Source organism: Tursiops truncatus, chromosome 2, assembly GCF_011762595.2.
Source record: "Tursiops truncatus isolate mTurTru1 chromosome 2, mTurTru1.mat.Y, whole genome shotgun sequence".
Taxonomy (NCBI): Eukaryota; Metazoa; Chordata; class Mammalia; order Artiodactyla; family Delphinidae; genus Tursiops; species Tursiops truncatus.
In genome coordinates this window covers 139,263,850-139,284,650 of record NC_047035.1, presented here as the reverse complement: position 1 = coordinate 139,284,650, position 20,801 = coordinate 139,263,850, and the positions used below count along the sequence as shown (strand labels likewise).

General features: G+C 46.2%; 1 protein-coding gene and 1 pseudogene across 1 annotated transcript in view; both read right to left on the bottom strand.

Moving 5' to 3' along the window:
- The window catches only part of SEMA4B (semaphorin 4B), an 87,752-nt gene extending 70,640 nt beyond the window's left edge, over positions 1-17,112 (bottom strand). The window contains exons 1-3 of the mRNA XM_073799858.1: positions 16,991-17,112; positions 13,264-14,066; positions 11,769-11,872 (exon numbers count right to left, since the gene is read on the bottom strand). The gene's annotated coding sequence lies outside the window, so the exon portion shown is untranslated. The remainder of the gene's footprint in view (positions 1-11,768; positions 11,873-13,263; positions 14,067-16,990) is intronic.
- Positions 14,073-16,964, bottom strand: LOC101337653 (acireductone dioxygenase-like; annotated as a pseudogene).
- Positions 17,113-20,801: the final 3,689 nt, after the last annotated feature.

Sequence of the window (20,801 nt, the reverse complement as noted above, 5' to 3'; positions counted from 1 at the left end):
TATATCTATGCTGAGTCCAGGGAGGCCAGTTCCAAGGACATATTTTCTATTTAATTAAGTGAGGGGAGACTTTGGGAGAACACGGCACCTTGCAGTACCTCCCGTGACACGGTGGAAAATTCACTGATCTGGAGCTGGAAGTCCTGCTCTGTTCTGGGCAAAACGACTCACTTCTTCATTCTGCGCATGGGGTTACTATGCATGTTGTCCCAGTCAGCTCAGGCTGCTGTAACAAATTACCCCAGACTGGCGGCTGAAACAGATAACGTTTACTTCTTACAGTTCTGGAGGCTGGGAGTCCAAGAACAAGGCGCTGGCTGATTCCATGTCTGGTGAGAGCCCTTTTCCAGGTTACAGACAACTGGCTTCTCCTTGTAAACTTTCTGGAAAGAAATCCAGAAACACCCTCATGACGTTCTTACTGGGAGTCACAGTGAACTGTCCTTAGTATCGGAAGAGACTGTCCCCTCCTGGTGGCCAAAGCAGTAAGCAAGTTGATGGGGAATGAACTTAATGAGCTTAAGGGCTAGACACACCAGCATTCACAAAGAAGCCTGTCTGTGGTGCTGGGCAAGGACTCCTGTGGGGACTGTCCCCCTGCACATGTGTTACTTCCTACTTCAGCTCACCTCTTGCCAACCTCCTTCTCCAATTCTCCCAAACTGGTTGTCATAAACTCCACCACCCTCCTTAGTGCTCCCGACTATTCACCCCCTCGCTCTCTGCCTCCCACTCGTCAGAGGAAAAAGAGGCCACCAGGCAGCAACCATCACGGCTCCCTCCTCCTTTTTAAATTGAAAACTTGTCTTCTTAGAAACGAACAATCTGAGAAGTAAGGGCAAAGATCACGGGTGCCTGTAGAAACCAGCTCGTCTTCCAGGCCGTCACCTGGCACCGCGACACCATCCCACCAGGGAACCCGAGCCCGGTATCCCGGCGCGGAAGCCGAGGCACCAGGTCGACGCAGCGCGCAGGCTGCTTCCTTCATCTTGAAAGAGAGGTCTACACCGGCTGACCCACTTTACTAGCTCCCAGCCTTTCCTCAACCCACCTGCTGAGTTCCTGCTTTCCCTGCTGCAGCCTCCTCACCATCCAGCAGAGCAATGGAGGAACGGCCCCTGCCAAGGTCACGGATGTCTCTGGACGGCAAAATCCAGGGGACACCTCTCGGTGCTCCTTTCCTCATCCACTCTGTAACTTCCGCACTGCGGTCCATCCCCTGGCTATCTCACATTTTCTGTGACAGCCCTTCTGGGTCTCCTCTTCCTCAGGGGCCCTCGGGTGTAGATGCCCATCAGGGTCTCATCACCGCTCCCTCCTCCCCTCCTCTTCTCCATTCTCACAGCGCACTCTCTCCTTGAGCAATCTTTTCAGACCCATGGCTTCCACCACCGTCCCTAGGCTGAGAACATTTAGGAGGAAGCAACATGTTGAAGAATGCAAAATAAGCATGTATGAACTGAGGCTACCACGTGAAGGAAGACAGTTGAGGGAGAAAGGAAAAACACCAGGTCCTTCCCCTATGACTGTGGGCAAATGAGCACACCACCCCAAGTCTTGGATTTCTCATTCACAGAACTGGGATAAGAATAGTACCTACTTCATAGGATTGTTATGACGCTTAAGGGGGATAATTCTAGAACAAGCACCCAGTGCCCGTACTTGTCAACATTATTGCTCTGTTATTTGCAGGGGTAGAGAAGCAATGGGAAGAAGTGAGGTTAAACTGAGAAATGGTAGTTTGGATCCAGGTTTTGAAACATAGGAGGGCAGTGGACCAATGGGGTATATTTGCCAAGGGCGTTCCTAGCCCAACAGTGCAGATGCCATAGGGCTGAGAGCCCAGGAGCCGGCAGCTCCTTCTCAGGCCTTCTGCTCTCCTTCTGGCCATCTGGCTGACCTTGTAAGCACCTGACGTGGGTTCAGCAGGTGGCCGGCCATGATGCCCTACGTGCATGTCCCAGGCATTCCTGAGACAGTCTGCCCTGAAGTTGGGGGAGGTGCTGGTGGGTCAGAATGATAAACAGTTTAGAGCCAGGGAAGTAAAAGGTCACCTTTTGGGCTGTGTCCTGGGGGAAGGGACACTGTTACCAGGGGAACGAGTACCGGTCCTTAAGAAGTACGTTGAACCTGCCCTTAGCACTTGTCCAGTTGCCAGGTCCTGAACTTAAACACGAATGCTATTTGTCCAAGATAACAGGATCCAAATGAGGACACGTGGGCTAATTCAGTGGTGGCTGCAGCCAGCTTATACAGGCTCATGAGAACCAATCGTTAAACTTTCAGGAATTTTGTCAGCCAGTTATTAGACATAGCCACTTTTAAAAATTAAGTTATGTAAACTTACAATTAAATAAAACATATTAAAAGACTCAAAACTCATCACTTCCTTTTTACTGTAGTATTTCTTCTCTTGAGGATATTTACAGTTATTGTATCTATCTGGTAGAAATACTATGCAACTCTGTGTTCAGTGGCATTATGTTGGTAGTTAGACGTTGGCCATGGTGGAAGTATCTACACCACAGAAATGCTATAAATCAACACACACACACACACACACACACACACACACACACACACACCCGGTTGTTAAAAACATTTACCAGTTGGGCTTCCCTGGTGGCGCAGTGGTTGAGAGTCCGCCTGCCGTTGCAGGGGACACGGGTTCGTGCCCCGGTCTGGGAAGATCCCACATGCCATGGAGCGGCTGGGCCCGTGAGCCATGGCTGCTGAGCCTGCGCGTCCGGAGCCTGTGCTCCACAATGGGAGAGGCCACAACAGTGAGAGGCCCGCGTACCACTAAAAACAAATAAAAAACATTTACCAGCACCTCCCTGCATAAACTGATGTCTGAAATTTTTTTTATTTTTTGGTCACGTGGCTTGTGGGATCCCAGTTCCCAGACCAGGGATTGAACCCCGGACACAGCAGTGAAAGCTTGGAATCCTAACCATTAGGCCACCAGGGAACTCCCATTGAAATTTTCTCTTTAGCCACTTCTTTTTTTTTTTTTTGGCTGCATCTGGTCTTCTCTCTAGTTGCGGAGAGTGGGGGCTACTCTCCATTGCGGTGCCTGGGCTTCTCATTGCAGTGGCTTCTCTTGTTGCGGAGCACCGGCTCTAGGCACGCGGGCTCAGTAGTCATGGCACGCGGGCCCTAGAGCTTGTGGGCTTCAGTAGTTGCAGCGCGTGGGCTTCAGTAGTTGCAGCACATGGGCTTCAGTAGTTGCGGCACGTGGGCTCAGTAGTTGTGGCACACGGGCTCAGCTGCTCCGCGGCCTGTGGGATCCTCGGGAACCAGGGATCGAACCCATGTCTCCTGCATTGGCAGGCGGATTCTCAATCACTGCGCCACCAGGGAAGTCCCTAGCCACTTCTTATGAGTTTCGGCAGTCTCCATCGGCTCCACATAAACAGGGCCCGAGGGCCACTCCAGCCTTTTGAGTTTCCACACTATAGTTTTGGAGTGAGCTCCCAAATCTCACTGGTCTATACCCCACCAAGGGTGTGAATAATGGTGGCCATTACTCATCACTTAATACTTGTCTCATCCTCCCTCAGCTCACCCTCACAACATCACCATGAGGCTGGTATTAAACTTTTACTCTACCAATTACAGATGATAAAGTGAGCCACAGAGAAAGTAAGCAACTCTCTCCCAAGGCAACCAGGAAAAACAAGGCGGAATCCTCTCATAACCACTACAAATAAAGAACAATCTGATAATCTGATAAAGAAATGTGATTAAGTGGTTCAATTGCCACTTCTTCATGGCACCAACCCTGACTTTAGTTTTCAACTACCAAAGGGCATCCATTTTGATGTCATTTTATTTTTCTTAGTCACATCCAATAAAACTGTGGGCTCACAGGATGTGGCCTATCCCAGGTCTTTAGGAGACTTTAATGAATAAATAAGACTGTTCTAGAGTTAATTGATCCACTGTTTCAGTTGATGTAGTGCTTCTAAATCAATTATTAATTAGGAATTGAGATTCAACTATGAAACCAACTCAGTTCAAAACCTGGGCACCTCCCATGAAAGCTAAAGCCCAGAGTCTTTAAATAACTTGTTAAAAGTTACACAGCTTGTAAGAGATGAAGACAAGATATTAACCAAGGCCTGTCTGATTCCAGAGCCCCTGCTCCAGGGAGAGGCATATGATGAGTATGTTAAAAAGCAAAATTCAACTGAGTAAATTTGAAGATTTGTCTTTATTCAACAATTCATGACTTGGGTAGCCTCCCATCTGGCAAACAAAGGAGCTCCGAGGAGCTGTACAAAGGGAAGACTTTTACAGGCAAAAGGAGGCGGGGCAAGGAAGTTACTCTAGCTAAGAGTGGATTGTTTCAGGCAAGGTCACCTTCCTTTTGGGAAAGACTGGGGCTGAAACCGTGCACCTCTGTCTGGGACTTGAACCCACGTGGCCGGGACTTGAACCCGGCCAAAACCCTGATTGAGACTTGAACCCAAACGGCTGGGACTCAAACGCAGCCAAAACCCACAGTCTTCCAACTGAAATCACACACCTGGTTTCAGGACTTAATGAAGCTCAGGTTCTTGATGTCTCATCACAGAGAGAATTCAGTGACAGACAAAGTGATAGGTAAGAAGTGGATTTATTTAGAGAGAAACACACTCCACAGACAGAGTCTGGGCCAGCCATCTCAGAAGGTGAGAAAGGCACCAGGGTATGGGGTTGTCAGTTTTTACCGGAGTGGGTAATTTCATAAGCTAATGAGTGGGAGGAGGATTCCAGCTATTTTAGGAAAGGGCCAGGATTTCCAGGAATTGGGCCACTGCCCACTTTTTGATACTTATGGTCGGTCTTGGAACTGTCATGGCGCCTGTAGGTGTGTCATTTAGCTTGCTGATGTGAGCTTGCTGATACTGAGGCTCAAGTTCTAGTGGAGGGACTTCCCTGGTGGCGCAGTGGTTAAGAGTCCACCTGCCAAAGCAGGGGACAAGGGTTTGAGCCCTGGTATGGGAAGATCCCACATGCCACAGAGCAACTAAGCCTGTGCACCACAGCTACTGAGGCTGTGCTCTAGAGCCCGCGAGCCACAACTACTGAGCCCATGTGCCACAACTACTGAAGCCCGTGAGCCTAGAGCCTGTGCTCCGCAATAAGAGAAGCCACCACAGTGAGAAGCCTGCGCACGGCAACAAGGAGTAGCCCCTGCCCACCCCAACTAAAGAAAGCCCTCGTGCATCAACGAAGACCCAACACAGCCAAAAATTAATTAATTAATTATTTATTTTTAAAAAGGTCTAGTGGAAAAAGTCAACTTATCCGCCATCTTGGATCCACTTGGTTCTAGTCAGTTTATGTCATGTCCTCAGGCTATGTCATTCTTTCAAACCTTGTGCCCTGCCTCCTTTCCTCCTGTTTCAGGTCCTTCAGGCAGATTACCTCACCAGTGCTGACCAGGTAACTCCACATTGGCTGACTAAAGATCACATTCCTGGGAGAGGCTGAAACTGCCAATATTTATTTATTTCTTTATTTAAAGTACAGTTGATTTACAATGTTGTGTTATAGGTTAGGTATTAAGTCTTGATTTGCTGATGTGGGGTTCAGCACAAGTGAATCTGAAACAGAAGGGAAGGGGACAGGGCACCTTTAAAAGAATGACATAGCCATAAGACATGACGAAAACTGGTTAGAACTAACTAGATCCAAGACGGCAGAAGATCTAACTTCCGGTAGACCTTGGGCCTCATTATATGCTCATTGTAATACATTAGCTAAATAACACATCCACCAGCACCATGACAGGTCAGCGCTAACCATAAAAGGCCAAAAAGTGGGAGGTGGCCCAATTCCTGGAAATCCCCGCCCTTTCCCCCAGCCCCCCAAAATAGTTGGAATAATCCTCCCACTCATTAGCCTATGAAATTACCCACGCCATATTTTGGGGCCTCTCACCTTCTGAGATGGCCCACACTCTGTCTGTGGAGTGTGTTTCTCCCTAAATAAATCCACTTCTTACGTATCACTTTGTCTCTCACTGAATTCTTTCTGCCATAAGACATCAAGAAACTGAGCTTCATTAAGTCCTGAGACCAGGTGTGTGATCTCAATTAAAAGGAGGTGGGTTTAAGTCCCAGTCTGAGTTGCACGGTTTCAAATCCATTTGGGGCCTGTTGTTTCCTTATTTTTTTTTCTTCATTTATTTTGGCTGCGCTGGGTCTTAGGTGCAGCACACGGGCTTCTTAGTTGCAGCATGCAAACTCTTAGTTGCAGCATGCGAACTCTTAGTTGCAGCATGCATGCGGGATCTAGTTCCCCGACCAGGGATCGAACCCCAGCCCCCTGCATTGGGAGCTCGGAGTCTTACCCACTGGACCACCAGGGAAGTTCCTGCTCTCTCCTTTTAGACAACTATTAGGCAGCTATTAAAAAAAAGTCTTGTAGGGCTTCCCTGGTGGCGCAGTGGTTGAGAGTCCGCCTGCCAATGCAGGGGACACGGGTTCGCGTCCCAGTCCGGGAAGATCCCACATGCCGCGGAGCGGCTGGGCCCGTGAGCAATGGCCACTGAGCCTGCGCGTCCGGAGCCTGTGCTCCGCAACGCGAGAGGCCACAACAGTGAGAGGCCCGCATACCGCAAAAAAAAAAAAAAAAAGTCTTGTAGAAGAACATTTAATGGTAGAGAAAAATGCCTGTTACGTATTAAATTTAAAATGGAGGTGGGCTTCCCTGGTGGCGCAGTGGTTGAGAGTCCGCCTACCGATGCAGGGGACACGGGTTCTTGCCCCGGTCTGGGAAGATCCCACATGCCGCGGAGCGGCTGGGCCCGTGAGCCATGGCCGCTGAGCCTGCGCGTCCGGAGCCTGTGCTCCACAATGGGGGAGGCCACAACAGTGAGAGGCCCGCGTACAGCAAAAAAAAAAAAAAAAAAAAAAAAAAAACGGAGGTTAAAAAATAACTGAATTTTATCAATTCTTGGATACATACTGTTTTTCACGTTTTAACATATCTGAAATAGGGTGCATCAAAAATCAATTTCAGGACTTCCCTGGTGGTGCAGTGGTTGGGAATCCACCTGCCAATGCAGGGGACACGGGCTTGATCCCTGGTCTGGGAAGATCCACATGCCATGGAGCAACTAAGCCTGTGTGCCACAACTACTGAGCCTGCATTCCACAACTACTGAAGCCATGAGCCCTAGAGCCTGTGCTCTGCAACAAGAGAAGCCACCACAATGAGAAGCCCGCGCGCCGCAACAAAGAGTAGACCCCGCTCACCACAACTAGAGAAAGCCCGCATGCAGCAACGAAGACCCAACACAGCCAAAAGTAAAAAAAAATTTTTTTAAATCAATTTCAGGAAAATTATAGATATCAAAGTGAAAGGCAGGGACTTCCCTGGTGACATAGTGGTTAAAACTCTGCGCTCCCAATGCAGGGGGCCCAGGTTCAATCCCTGGTCAGGGAACTAGATCTCACATGCATGCCACAACTATGAGTTCAAATGCCACAACTAAGGAGCCCATCTGCCGCAACTAAGACCCAGCACAACCAAGTAAATAAATAAATAAATCTTTTAAAAAAAGTGAAAGATAAAACAATAAAACTTCCAGAAGATACTATAGGGTTAAGAAAAGATTTATCAAACAGGAAATAAGACATAAACATAAAAGGTCAATAAGTTGGACTAAATTAAAATTAAGAATTTCTGTGCATCAAAATACATTTTGTGTGTGTGTGTGTGTGTGTGTGTGTGTACGCGGGCCTCTCGCTGCTGTGGCCTCTCCCGTTGCGGAGCACAGGCTCCGGACACGCAGGCTCGGCGGCCATGGCTCACGGGCCCAGGCGCTCCACGGCATGTGGGATCCTCCCGGACTGGGGCACAAACCCGTGTCCCCTGCATCGGCAGGCGGACTCTCAAACACTGTGCCACCAGGGAAACCCTCCAAATACATTTTAAATGAATGAGAAGGCAAGCCACTGAATGGGAAAAAACCAAACTTTTGCAATACATATACCCAAAAAGGGGACTCATATCAGAATGTATATTGAACTCCTACACAAACTGGCAGACAATCCAATGGAAAAAATAAGCAAAAACTTGAAGCAGGCACTTCAGAAAAGAGAATATTAAAATGGGCAATAAGTATACGAAAAGGAGCTCAATTTCTTTAGTCTCCAGGGAAATGCTATTTATCAGTTTAATGAACTGACCAATTGCGCCCGAGAGACCACGGGAAAGGCAATTTAAAACCACCATGAGGGGCTTCCCTGGTGGTGCAGTGGTTGAGAGTCCGCCTGCCGATGCAGGGGACACGGGTTCGTGCCCTGGTCCGGGAAGATCCCACATGCCGCGGAGCGCCTGGGCCCGTGAGCCATGGCTGCTGAGCCTGCACGTCCGGAGCCTGTGCTCCGCAACGGGAGAGGCCACAGCGGTGAGAGGCCCGCGTACCGCAAAAACAAAACAAACAGCAACAACAACAACAACAACAACAACAACAAAAAACCACCATGAGAACCACTATACACCCACAAGAATGACTAAAACTGAAAAGAATGACAATGCCAACTGTTAGCAAAGATGTAAAGAAACTGAAGCTCTCATACATTGCTGGAAGAATACAGACACTCAGAAAATTGTTTGCCAGTGTCTGTTAAAGCCGAATGCTTAAGTATGTAGCCTATGACCCAGTAATTCACTCCTAAGTATCATCCAACAGAATTTCATACATATGTGCAGCAAAAGACAAGTGTCAGAACCTTCATAGAAGCATCGTTAATAATAACCCCAAACTGGAAACAACCCAAATGTCTGTCAATAGTAGAATGGATACATAAATTGTGGAATATTCATAACATAGAGTTTTATATGGCAGAAGAATTAATAAATTACAGCTACATGCAAAAACATAGATGATTTTTTTATTTAAAAAAATATATGTTTATTTTTAGTTAACTAATTTATTTATTTGGCTGCATCGGGTCTTAGTTGCAGCAGGCGGGATCTTTTTTGCAGTGCACGGGCTTCTCTCTAGTTGTGGTGCATGGGCTCCAGAGTGCGTGGGCTCAGTAGTTGTGGCACTCGGGCTCTCTAGTTGTGGTGTGCGGGCTCTAGAGTGCGAGGGCTTAGTTGCCCTGCAGCATGTGGGATCTTAGTTCCCTGACCAGTGATTGAACCCATGTCCCCTGCATTGGAAGGAGGATTCTTAACCACTGGACCAGCAGCGAAGTCCCTGGATTAATTTAATTTTTATTTTTGAAAACTTTATTTTATTTTTAAAAAATATATTTATTTTTATCTATTTTTGGCTGCATTGGGTCTTCATTGCTGCGCATGGCCTTTCTCTAGCTGCGGTGAGCGGGGGCTACTCTCCGTTGTGGTGCACGGGCTTCTCATTGAGGCGGCTTCTCTTTGCTGGGAAGCACGGGCTCTAGGTACACAGGCTTCAGTAATTGTGGCTCACAGGCTCAGTAGTTGTGGCTCGCGGGCTCTAGAGCGTAGGCTCAGTATTTGTGGCGCACGGGCTTAGCTGCTCTGCGGCATGTGGGATCTTCCTGGACCAGGGCTCGAACCCATGTCCCCTGCATTGGCAGGCGGATTCTTAGTCACTGCACCACCAGGGAAGTCCCTGGGTGAATTTTAGAAATGCAGTGTTGAGAAGAAGTAAGACATGACAGAGTACATACTATATCATTCCATTTACAGGAAAACAAAAATAGGCAAAACCAGTCTATTTTAGTAGAAGTTAAGACAGCAAAGGGAAGTTGGGAAACATAGTGCCTAGGAGGTGGTTTAAGGAGGGTCTTGGGGGTCCTGGTGATGTTACATTTCCTGATCTGGGTAGTGATTTCATCAACATTCATAAGTCGTACACTAGGGACTTCCCTGGTGGCGCAGTGGTTAAGAATCCGCCCGCCAATGCAGGGGACATGGGTTCAAGCCCTGGTCCAGGAAGATCCCACATGCCACAGGGCAACTAAACCCGTGTGCCACAACTACTGAGCCTGCACTCTAGAGCCCGCGAGCCACAGCTACTGAAGCCCGCCTGCCTAGAGCCCATGCTCCGCAACAAGAGACGCCACTGCAGTGAGAAGCCTGTGCACTGCAACGAAGCGCAGCCCCCGTTTGCCACAGTTAAGAGAAAGCCCGCACGCAGCAACGAAGACTCAACACAGCCAAAAATAAATAAATAAATTTATATAAAAATAAGTTGTACACTAATAACTTATGTACTTTCTGTATACACGTATGTATATATTATACTTCAGTAAAAAGCTTACGAAATGAGGATAAAATTGAACAATTTGAGACACAGAAAGTTAATTACTCACAGATCTTTGTTCAAAGACCTATTCAATGATGCCCTTCAGTTAACAGGAAATTGAATTCAGCACATAGGAGTGGAAAGTAAGACACGTTGCTCAGCTAGGAAACAGGAAAACATGTTGATAAACCTATTTAAAAAAAAGTGAGGGGGCTCAGAAGACCCAGTAGAACTAAAGTATGATGGAATAATAACATGGAAGATAGGAGAGGAGAAATTGGACAGAAGTCATCTAAGTTTCTCATATTTCTAAGAAAGATAAAGACAATGATGAATTTTAAACTCTGTATAGTCAAGTTAAGAATTTAATTTCTAAACGAGCAGAAATAGAAAGTATAATTTCTAAACCAGTGAAGGGGGTAAGGGAGAATAAAGAAGTCTGCATTGATCCAGTAGAAAACTAAAAAAGGGGGGACTTCCCTGGTGGTCCAGTGGTTAAGAATCTGTCTTCCAATGCAGGGGACACAGGTTTGATCCCTGGTCGGGGAACTAAGATCCCATATGGCACAGGGCAACTAAGCCCGTGTGGCAACTACTGAGCCCGTGTGCAGCAATGAAAGATTCCACATGCCGCAACGAAGATCCTGCATGCTGCAACCAAGACCCGATGCAGTCAAATAAAAAATAAATTAATTAAAAAAAAAAGCTAATGTGACATGACAACCAAATGCTATGCCTGAGCCTTGATTCTAGATCCCAGAATCTAGAATTTCCCCTAATTTTTTTTTTAATTCCTGGTTTTTTTAAAAAATTTTATTCATTTTTGGCTGCGTTGAGTCTTCGTTGCTGTGCACAGGCTTCCGCTAGTTGCAGCGAGCCCCCCACAACTAGAGAAAGCCCAGGCTTCTCATTGCAGTGGCTTCTTGTTGTGAAGCATGGGCTCTAGGGCACGTAGGCTTCAGCAGTTGTGGCACGTGGGCTCAGTAGTTGTGGCTTGCAGGCTCTAGAGTGCAGGCTCAGTAGTTGTGCTGCACGGGCTTAGTTGCCCCACGGCATGTGAGATCTTCCCGGACCAGTGCTCGAACCCGTGTCCCCTGCATTAGCAGGCAGATTCTTAACCACTGCGCCACCAGGGAAATCCCCCCTTCCCAAATTTAAAGGAATTACTGGGACATCTTGGGACAATTTAATACAGACTATACATTATATAGTATTATTGTATAAATGTTAGATTTCTTGTGTGGGATAATGTGGCCCCCATTTTTGTTGAGCTCCAAGTGCTTTCCTCTAGAATAATTCTCCAACTTTTTGGCTTTAGGACCTCTTTACACTCTGAGAAGTTGTTGAGGACTCAAAAGAGCTCTTGTTTATATAGGTTATACAAAACCCTATTTACCGAATTAAAAGTTAAGACAGAAAATTTGAAACATGTTTATGTATTAATTTAAAAATAAGATTTTCCAAAATAAAAGAGTTAATGAGAAGAGTTGCTTTGTTTACATTTTTGCAACTCTCTTCATATCTGACTTACCAGAAGTAGCTGGATTCTCACATCCACTTCAGCATTTAGTCTGCTGCTGTATATTGTTTTGGTTGAGGTATATGAAGAAAATCCAGCCTCAGATTGATGTGTAGCTGGAAAAAGAAAAATGAGGAATATTTTAATAGCTTTTTCAGATGTTAGGACTATTCTCTTTTTCCCCCCCATTATCAAAGACCATTTAATTTTTAAAGATCAACAATACCAAAAGCATAAAGTGGAGTAGAAGAAAATAGTTTTTTATAAGTACAATTTAATTAAAGCTGTTTACAACTATTCTCTCCCACAGGACTTAAGCATGAATTTTAAAAGAGTAAGAGATGAGGACTTCCCTGGTGGCGCAATGGTTGAGAATCCGCCTGCCGACACAGGGGACACGGGTTCAAGCCCAGGTCTGAGAAGATCTCACATGCCACAGAGCAACTAAGCCCACGCATCACAACTGTTGAGCCTGCGCTCTAGAGCCCATGAGCCACAACTACTGAAGTCCATGTGCCTAGAGCCCGCGCGCTACAACAAGAGAAGCCACCGCAATAAGTCCTCGCACCGCAACGAAGAGTAGCCCCCTCTAGCCGCGCAACTAGAGAAAGTCCGCATGCAGCAACGAAGACCCAACGCAGCCAAAAAAAAAAATAAAAAAATAAAAAAAAATTAGATCATTTCATTAAAAAAAAAAGAATAAGAAATGAGAAAAACAAGTACAGGGTTAGACGAGCCAGCAGGAGTCTGTGGAACTTGAGATTTCACTGCAACAGGAAGGGGACGAGAGTGCCTTTTTTTTTTTTAAATTAAGGTGTTTTATTATTATTATTATTATTATTTGGCTGCGCTGCAGCATGTGGGATCTTAGTTCCCCGACCAGGGATCAAACTCAGGCCCTCGGCAGTAAGAGCATGGAGTCCTAAGCACCGGACCACCAGGGAATTCCCAAGGCATTTACTTTAGTTTGAACGGAAAGCGGCAAGTGGCATAAGCAACTGAGAATGTGCCCCTAATAGAGAGCTCTCCCCTCCTTGCACTCCTTAGTCCAAGGTATAATTTCGGGAGAAAAAAGCATCCTGTATCTAGTTAGTTATGTTATCTACGATTACACCTCTAGTCTGTTTCCCTACACCAACCGATTCAGCAGGACTGAATTGAGTTTAACTCAATTCTGACACTATCTACCTGGAGGTAGCGTTAGATCCCACAGATTAAGGGCTTAGTCCCACAACACTGATGCCTATCACAAATCTGGGACAATTGTACTTCTGACTCAGCGGCTAAAAATTGGGGATTTACATGACCTCTTCCTCGGGTCCCATAATTTGCTAGAACGGCTCACAAAACTCAGGAAATGTTGGTTTACATTTACCAATTTATTATAAAGGATACATAAAGACCACAGATAAACAGCCAGATAAGGAGGTACATAGAGTGAGGTCCAGAGGGTCCTGAGCACAGGCGCTTCTGTCCCAGTGGAACTGAGATGCTCACAAAGGATTACCTGTGAATAGCAGAAGGCCACTCGTATCGCTCAGGAAATTCCAAGGGTTTTAGGAGCTCTATGCCAGAAACTGGGGACAAAGACCAAAATATACTTCTCTGCCACAACTTTCTTCTAAGGCAGGCATGGCATTGACTGATACCTGGTTTAAAGTCTAAAAATCGTGTCCAGATAAGGCACACCAGCAGATAAGACTCTCATTCCGGTTAAAGTTGAACACGTGTCTGAACCACTGATCTTAACTGAGTTAGAGCAAATGACTGTGATTTGTCCACATTTCCACAGTTGTTTCCATGTAAAAATCAGTTTTATAGCAACTTTTATTAAAAAACATTCTTTGTTTAAATAGCTATGGCTTATTTTATCATAAGGCTTTTCTTTCTTTTTTAAAAATTTTATTTTATTTATTTTTATTTGTGGCTGCATTGGGTCTTCATTGCTGCGTGTGGGCTTTCTCTAGCGGCGAGCGGGGCTACTCTTCATTGCGGTGTGAGGGCTTCTCCCTGCGGTGGCTTCTCTTGCTGCAGAGCACGGGCTCTAGGTGCACAGCTTCAGTAGTTGTGGCATGTGGGCTCAGTAGTTGTGGCTCACGGGCTCTAGAGCGCAGGCTCAGTAGTTGTGGTGCAGGGGCTTCGTTGCTCCGCGGCATGTGGGATCATCCCGGAGCAAGGCTCGAACCCATGTCCCCTGCATTGACAGGCGTACTCTTAACCACTGTGCCACCAGGGAAGTCTGCCATTAAAAAATATTCTGATCAAATAATCTTGCAAAGGAGATAACCTTCAAGCCTTCAAGCTTCAAGCCTATAATATAAAAGCAAAGAGTAAATGATTTTCTGCTCAGTTATCACGTTTAGGATCTTTACAAGGAGTGTGCTAGGCCCCAGGGAGCACTCCTTGCTGTTCATGCCCAAAATTTCACGTCCTGTCCTGTCCTTGAGCGTGGAAATGGTCAGCCGACTGGTTGCAGTCCACACTGTTTCTCCCACAAACATCCACACAGCTGTCACATAGTTCTTTCCATCCAGTGTGAAGCAGTGATAAACTCCTGCAGGATGAGTTATCACGTTTCCTTTCTCCATGAAAATCTGAAGTCCTCTTTATCTCTTTCATCAAAGTATCCACTGCCATCCAAGATGTAGCAAATTTTACATCCTAGTACAAATGCTCCCGGCAAAACATCTTAACCTTTTCTTCATAATTTGGAAATTTATTTTTGCATACGTTTATTATGACCATCCCAGAGTAGTCTAATTCTGGATCATTCTGATATTTGCCAGCTTCCAGTAAAGGACTCCAAGCTGGTGCAGCTGCTCCAGGAGGACTGGGCAGCTGGGCTCCAGGCCAGGGGGCCACCTCAGGTCATCTTGGGACTCCTCCATGTACCAGACCTCCTGCACCATGGTCTGGGCCTGGGATGGGGGTGGTGCGGTGCATCACCCGGGGCTCCCTGACCTGCATGGGCTGAGCTGGGTCGAGGCCCCAGTGGCCATTTTTTAGGGGGGCATCCCAGCTTGGGCCACTGCCCAACCCCCATTTCCCGACTGGGCGAGGCCTGACCCACGGTATTCACTTACGATAACAAAATGTACAAGTGATACTTTCTCAAAGGTTAATTGCAATGTGGAATCTGAAACAACACCAATATGCCTTTCCTACTCTGTTACATTCAAACCCCTCATATTCAAATCCATTCTGGAATAGGTCTCTTACCCATGCATAACTTTTTAACATCATGCATTGGTCATTTAGAAAATACTGGCTGAGTTATGCAGATCTTCCAAAAGTTGACACATTTCATTACACAATATGAAAAAAAATCACATTTGGTAGACCATTAATCTCATTAGAAACATCATGAAGAATTGGGAAGCTGGGACTTCCCTGGGTCCAGTGGTTAAGACTCCGTGCTCCCAATGCAGGGGGCCAGGGTTTGATCTCAGGTCAGGGAACTAGATCCCACGTGCATGCCGCAACTAAGAGTCCGCATGCTGCAACTAAAGATGCCGCATACGCGAATGAAAATCCCGTGGTGCCACAACCCAGCGCAGCCAAATAAATACATAAATAAATATTAAAAAAAAAAAGAATTGAGAAGCTCTCAAACTCAGGGTATATACAAGGTTTCCAAAATTTTAGTTTTCCCTTGAAAGCTCCAATATAAAAAAATCATTGGTAACATATACTATAAGCTATTTCCTTGAAGTGACTGGCTCATTTCATTCATTTTTGAGAAAATATCTGCCAAATATTTGAGTCCAAATGGCTTCTGCATCGGTTGTTCTTTTCAGCTGAAATGTTGTTCTGTGAAGAAAGCAGCTGCTTCAACCCACAGCTCAAATAAAGCACTCCCGCTCTTCCTCAGTGCTTTTCCAGGAGACAACCATCTTTCCAGGGTCTGCAGCACAAGTGCTTTGTATGTACTTCCATTTTTATTACATAAGATATTAGAAAGATATATACCCAAGAGTTACGATTTAATCAAATTATTAATTTCTACTGCTTTATTTAGTACATCGTATTAATAGACTTAAAAAAAAAAGACAGAGAGTGCACGATGGTGAGCAATAAAATCACTACTAGTATAGTTTGGTGCCTCTGCCATGATTCAGGGTAAGGTATAAGCGGTTTTCCCCACCGTTGCTTTTGCACCATTTGGGCAAATGTTAACACAGTGAGAAAGGCAAGTGACTTCTTAGTATTACGAAAATTATTTAGATCTCGTGGTGCCCCTCCTCCCCCAGGGTCCGCGGACCACACTTTGAGAACCGTCGTTTGCTCTAGGTCGCAGCATCTTGTCCTAACCTCCACTTAACTTTATATTCATTAAGTTCTGATCTTTCGTCCGAGACCGTAAAAACAGCCCAGCAGCCTCCTCTCGAGCACCTGGGGAGGCTGCTTCCAGCGGGAGCCAGAGCTGCGGGGCGTGGCCAGCGCCTCACCGCAGCTGGTACCCGAGGGGCCCTCACCCCTCTTTCCCTTACCTCACTTCCTCTTCCCCTCCCCAGCCCCTTTAACCCTTCGTTTTCCCCAAAGACGGAAAGAACGCGAGAGGAAATGCCTCAATTTAAAAGAAGCCGCCAGAGTGAATGGTGCTGGGACAGGGGACACTCTGCACAGCACATAAACGACTGTGACCGTTTGTTTCAAAAAAAAAAAAATCTATCTACCTATCTATTTCTATATATATCTTGATTGTTCTTTTTCTGGTTACAAAAGTAATAGATGCTTTTGTTATATAATGTTCAACCCCCACAGAATTGCATAAAGTAGAAATTGAGTCTCCCACTATACCCCACTCCCATACCCTCTTAGGTTTCTGTGCCTTTAATTTTTCATATATAGGTATGTATGTATGTTAAGATATTTCTCTGCAACTTTCTATTTTCACTTAATATATCACAATGCATTTTTCTTTTTCTTTTTTATTTGAGTCTTAACCATGCAGAGTCTTAACCACTGGACTGCCAGGGAAGTCCCCCAATGCATTTTTCTATATCAGCAAATATTTACCTCATTCTTAATGACAATGGACATTTAGGTCATTCCCAATTTTTCCCTATTACAAACAGTGCTGCAGTGAACACCTTGCACTTATGTGTCTGTACAATTTGGTAAGTATTTCTATGCTGTCAGTCTCTCAGAGTGGAATTTCCAGATGAAGAGTTACGTGCACTTTATAATAGGATGGATGATACTAAATTGCCCTCCAAAGAGATTGTACTAACCAACACTCCATCCAGCCACAGCAACGATATTTTGAAATGATCTGTTCATATCTCCATCTTCCGGATACCCTCACTGGACGCTGGTCCTCTCAGGAATAGAATGTGCCCTCTTGTCCATCTGTGGGTCACACCTGTCATGTCGTAGGAGCTCAGTAAACTGGTGTGGAGTGGATGTGAATGAACAGATAACATTAACACTATGGCCAGGCTTCTCCTATGTGTGCCAGGCACCATTCAAAGCAACTTATCTGCATGAATTTATTTAATCCTAGTAACTGCTAGGAGTAGGGATTTTTATTATCTCCATTTGCAGTTGAAGAAACTGAGGCTCAGAGAAGTTAAGTGACTTGCCCAGGCATGAGACAATCACGACAAAAGACTTCCACGGGACTTTCCTGGTGGTCCAGAGGTTAAGACTCCGCCCTTCCACTGTAGGGGGTGCGGGTTCCATCCCTGGTCCGGGAACTAAGATCCCTCATGCCATGCGGCCAAAAAACTTAAAAAAAAAAAAAAAAAAAGACTTCCACAAACAGGGAGAAAGCTTTATACTCTGGAAATCTGTTACCAAGATGGTAATGTTGCTTTTAGTTCTTTTTAATCCCTTTCAATCATTTCCCCTTCCTCTAACTTTGGACGTCTAGTTTTATTAGGAATCTTGAGGATTAATTAACTTATGCAACCTAAGAGAAAATTTCACAAAATTTAATAAAGTTTTATTTATTTATTTGGCCATGCATGTAGGATCTTGGTTCCCTGACCAGGGATTGAACCCATGCCCCCTGCAGTGGAAGTGCGTAGTACTAACCACTGGACCACCAGGGAATTCCCTAAATAGTGTTTTAAAATCTTCCAAATTTGTTTCTGGACCCCACCTGTTACTGTCCATAGATTTATTTTACAAAGTTAAAATCAGAGTAGTAGGGTTTCCCTGGTGGTGCACTGGTTAAGAATCTGCCTGCCAATGCAGGGGACACGATTCGAGCCCTGGCCCAGGAAAAACCCACATGGCGCAGAGCAACTAAATCCATGCACCACAAATACTAGGCTGCACTCTAGAGCCTGCGAGCCACAACTACTGAGCCCACGTGCCACAACTACTGAAGCCCACGCACCTAGAGCCCATGCTCCACAACAAGAGAAGCCACCGCAATGAGAAGCCCGCGCACCGCAACGAAGAGTAGTCCCTGCTCGCCGCAACTAGAGAAAGCCAGCGCACAGCAACGAAGACCCAATGCAGCCAAAAATAAATAAATAAAATAAATAAATTTATTAAAAAAAAATCAGAGTAGTAGTTTGTGTTCTTTTATTGGGGGGGTCTGTTTACCTTTCGTGATGATTCAAGTGTAAATGAATGCTATACCCCCCCTTTATCCCCACCCCCAGTGCAGGCTTGAGAGGGTGAATTTGTACTTGGCCTTCAAGGATGAGCTGGGTCTGGCAATGTGGAGTGGAAAGAACCCACTTGATGGAAGGAAGGGACAGTGCAACTGCTCAGAGTCAAGGACTACTCAGGGGAATGGCTAAATTTAGGGTTCTTGTGGAGAGGGAATAGTAACTGTGGGGGGTAGGTGAAGGCCATGAAATGTTATAAGCTATTCAGATTTTATTGTATCAGGCAGTGGAGAGCTACTTCACTATCTGAGCTGTGGAGTGACTGCTCAGGGCTGTGCTTAGGGTGACAGCACTGGAAGTGGCGGGGAGGGCTGATAGGAGGGGGAGGGAGCACAGACTGATTATTGGCAGGGAAATCAGTTTAGAGATGACCATAAATAGCTCTGCTATCAACGCCTCCCCCTCAACCTTCCTCCCTCCCATCTTCTGATTTCTAATAATGGCATCACCATTCTCCCAGCCCCAGGGATGGAAGTCTGAGTCACTGTGACTCCTCCCCCGTCCAGCTAGCTGCAGTTCCTGCATACGCCATCTCTACACTGCCTCTGCACTCTTGCACCTTCTTGAGGGTCCTGCCAGGACCCTGTGTCAAGTCTCTCCGGTTCAAGAACCCTGGCCTCCCTTCCCCAGGCCTGATTCTCCACTGTCTGACATCCCCTCACTGCTGTGCCAGATGTTACCAGATGTTACTCCCTGCCTACAAACATAGCACGAAACTAATGTCCTGGTGTGTCCACCTGGGTGAAGTGCAAGGCCCTCACTCTACTCGTGTCTGCATGGTCAGCCTCCTTCCACGTCGTAAAGATCCGTGAGAACACACTTGATGGATGTTCCTGCCCTGAGCTCATCAGGGTCTCCCCCATCAGAGGTGATTTTCTCTTTGCCAGATGCCTAATGTGTCATCTACACTCCTCCTGGGACACTTTCCCCTTGTGCCTGGTTTGTGGTGATTTGTGGTTCCCAGAGGGTAGAGACTGAGTGATATGCATTTCTGTGCCTCCACGGGGAACTTGCACATGACCTAGACTCAATAACTAATTGAGGTTTGATTTAAAATATGTAAGGGGACTTCCCTGGCAGGCCAGTGGTCAAGACTCCGTGCTTCCAATGCAGGGGGCGTGGGTTCAATCCCTGGTCAGGGAACAAAGATCCGACATTCTGTGTGTGGCCAAAAATTATAAATAAATAAATAAATAAAATCTGTAAGGGTGAGAGTTTCCAAATCTGCTGACCCAAAGGAGGATATAAGCACCTTTCCTTTAAATATCACCTTTCTCTGAGGTGGCTTACAGGGCCAGCAGTTATCACCACAAAAAATTCCAAAGAAGTACAATAAATAGGGGCTCTGGGTCCTATTTTTTCTCCTTAAAAGAATGATGGACTACTAGCCAGGTATACGAGTATGAACTAGAGCTCTGCTACTTCCTAGCTGTGTGACTTTGAGCAAGTGTCCTAACCTCTCTGAGCCAATGGAGCTGACATCAGCTGCCTCACCAAATAGATACTGCATGAGGAAGGCTGGCATGGAGCTGGAGCCCTGGGACGTGGGCTGTGAGAGCAGTTTAATCGGAAGATTTTGCCTTGACTGTCCTGGGCTGCTGCTGTGCTGTCAAAGGACCCATGTGCTCCCACCCTGATCCCTCTGCAGGTGAAGGCCAGACTCTGGAACACACTGAGGCTCTAGTATTGCCTCTTGCCAGGCCTCTGACACCTTGGTCCACCATACAGAGAAACAAATGAGCCCCTGGTGGGGGGAGAGCAATTTCTTTATGACCATTTCAGAAATGGCAGTATAGGTAGTTGTCATACATAACAGAATCTGATTGTTTGGGCCAAAAGGAGCCTGGAGGAGCAGTCATCCTCCCATTTTATAGGTATAGACACTGAGGCCCTGGTGCCTGATAACACTAGGATGGCATGAAAGCCAAATACCAGAGGCTTCCATGGTCTCTGCTGTGTTTTGTTTTTTTTTTAATGTTTTGTCTTATTTTGTTTTTTGGCTGTGTTGGGTCTTCGTTGCCACGTGCAGGTTTTCTCTAGTTGCAGCAAGCGGGGACTACTCTTCGTTGCAGTGTGCGGGCTTCTCATTGTGGTGGCTTCTCTTGTTGTGGAGCATGGGCTCTAGGTGCACGAGCTTCAGTAGTTGTGGCGTATGGGCTCAGTAGGTGTGGCTTGAAGACTCTAGAGCACAGGCTTAGTAGTTGTGACACACGGGCTTAGTTGCTCCATAGCATGTGGGATCTTCCCAGACCAGGGATCGAACCCGCATCCCCTGCATTGGCAGGCGGATTCTTAACCACTGCGCCACCAGGGAAGTCCCTCTGCTTGTGTTTTGAGTAAGAGAATTGGAACAGAATGAAAGGGATAATGGGTCACTCTAGGACATGCTGGCTCAAGGTTAGGCCTTTGAATGAGGTCT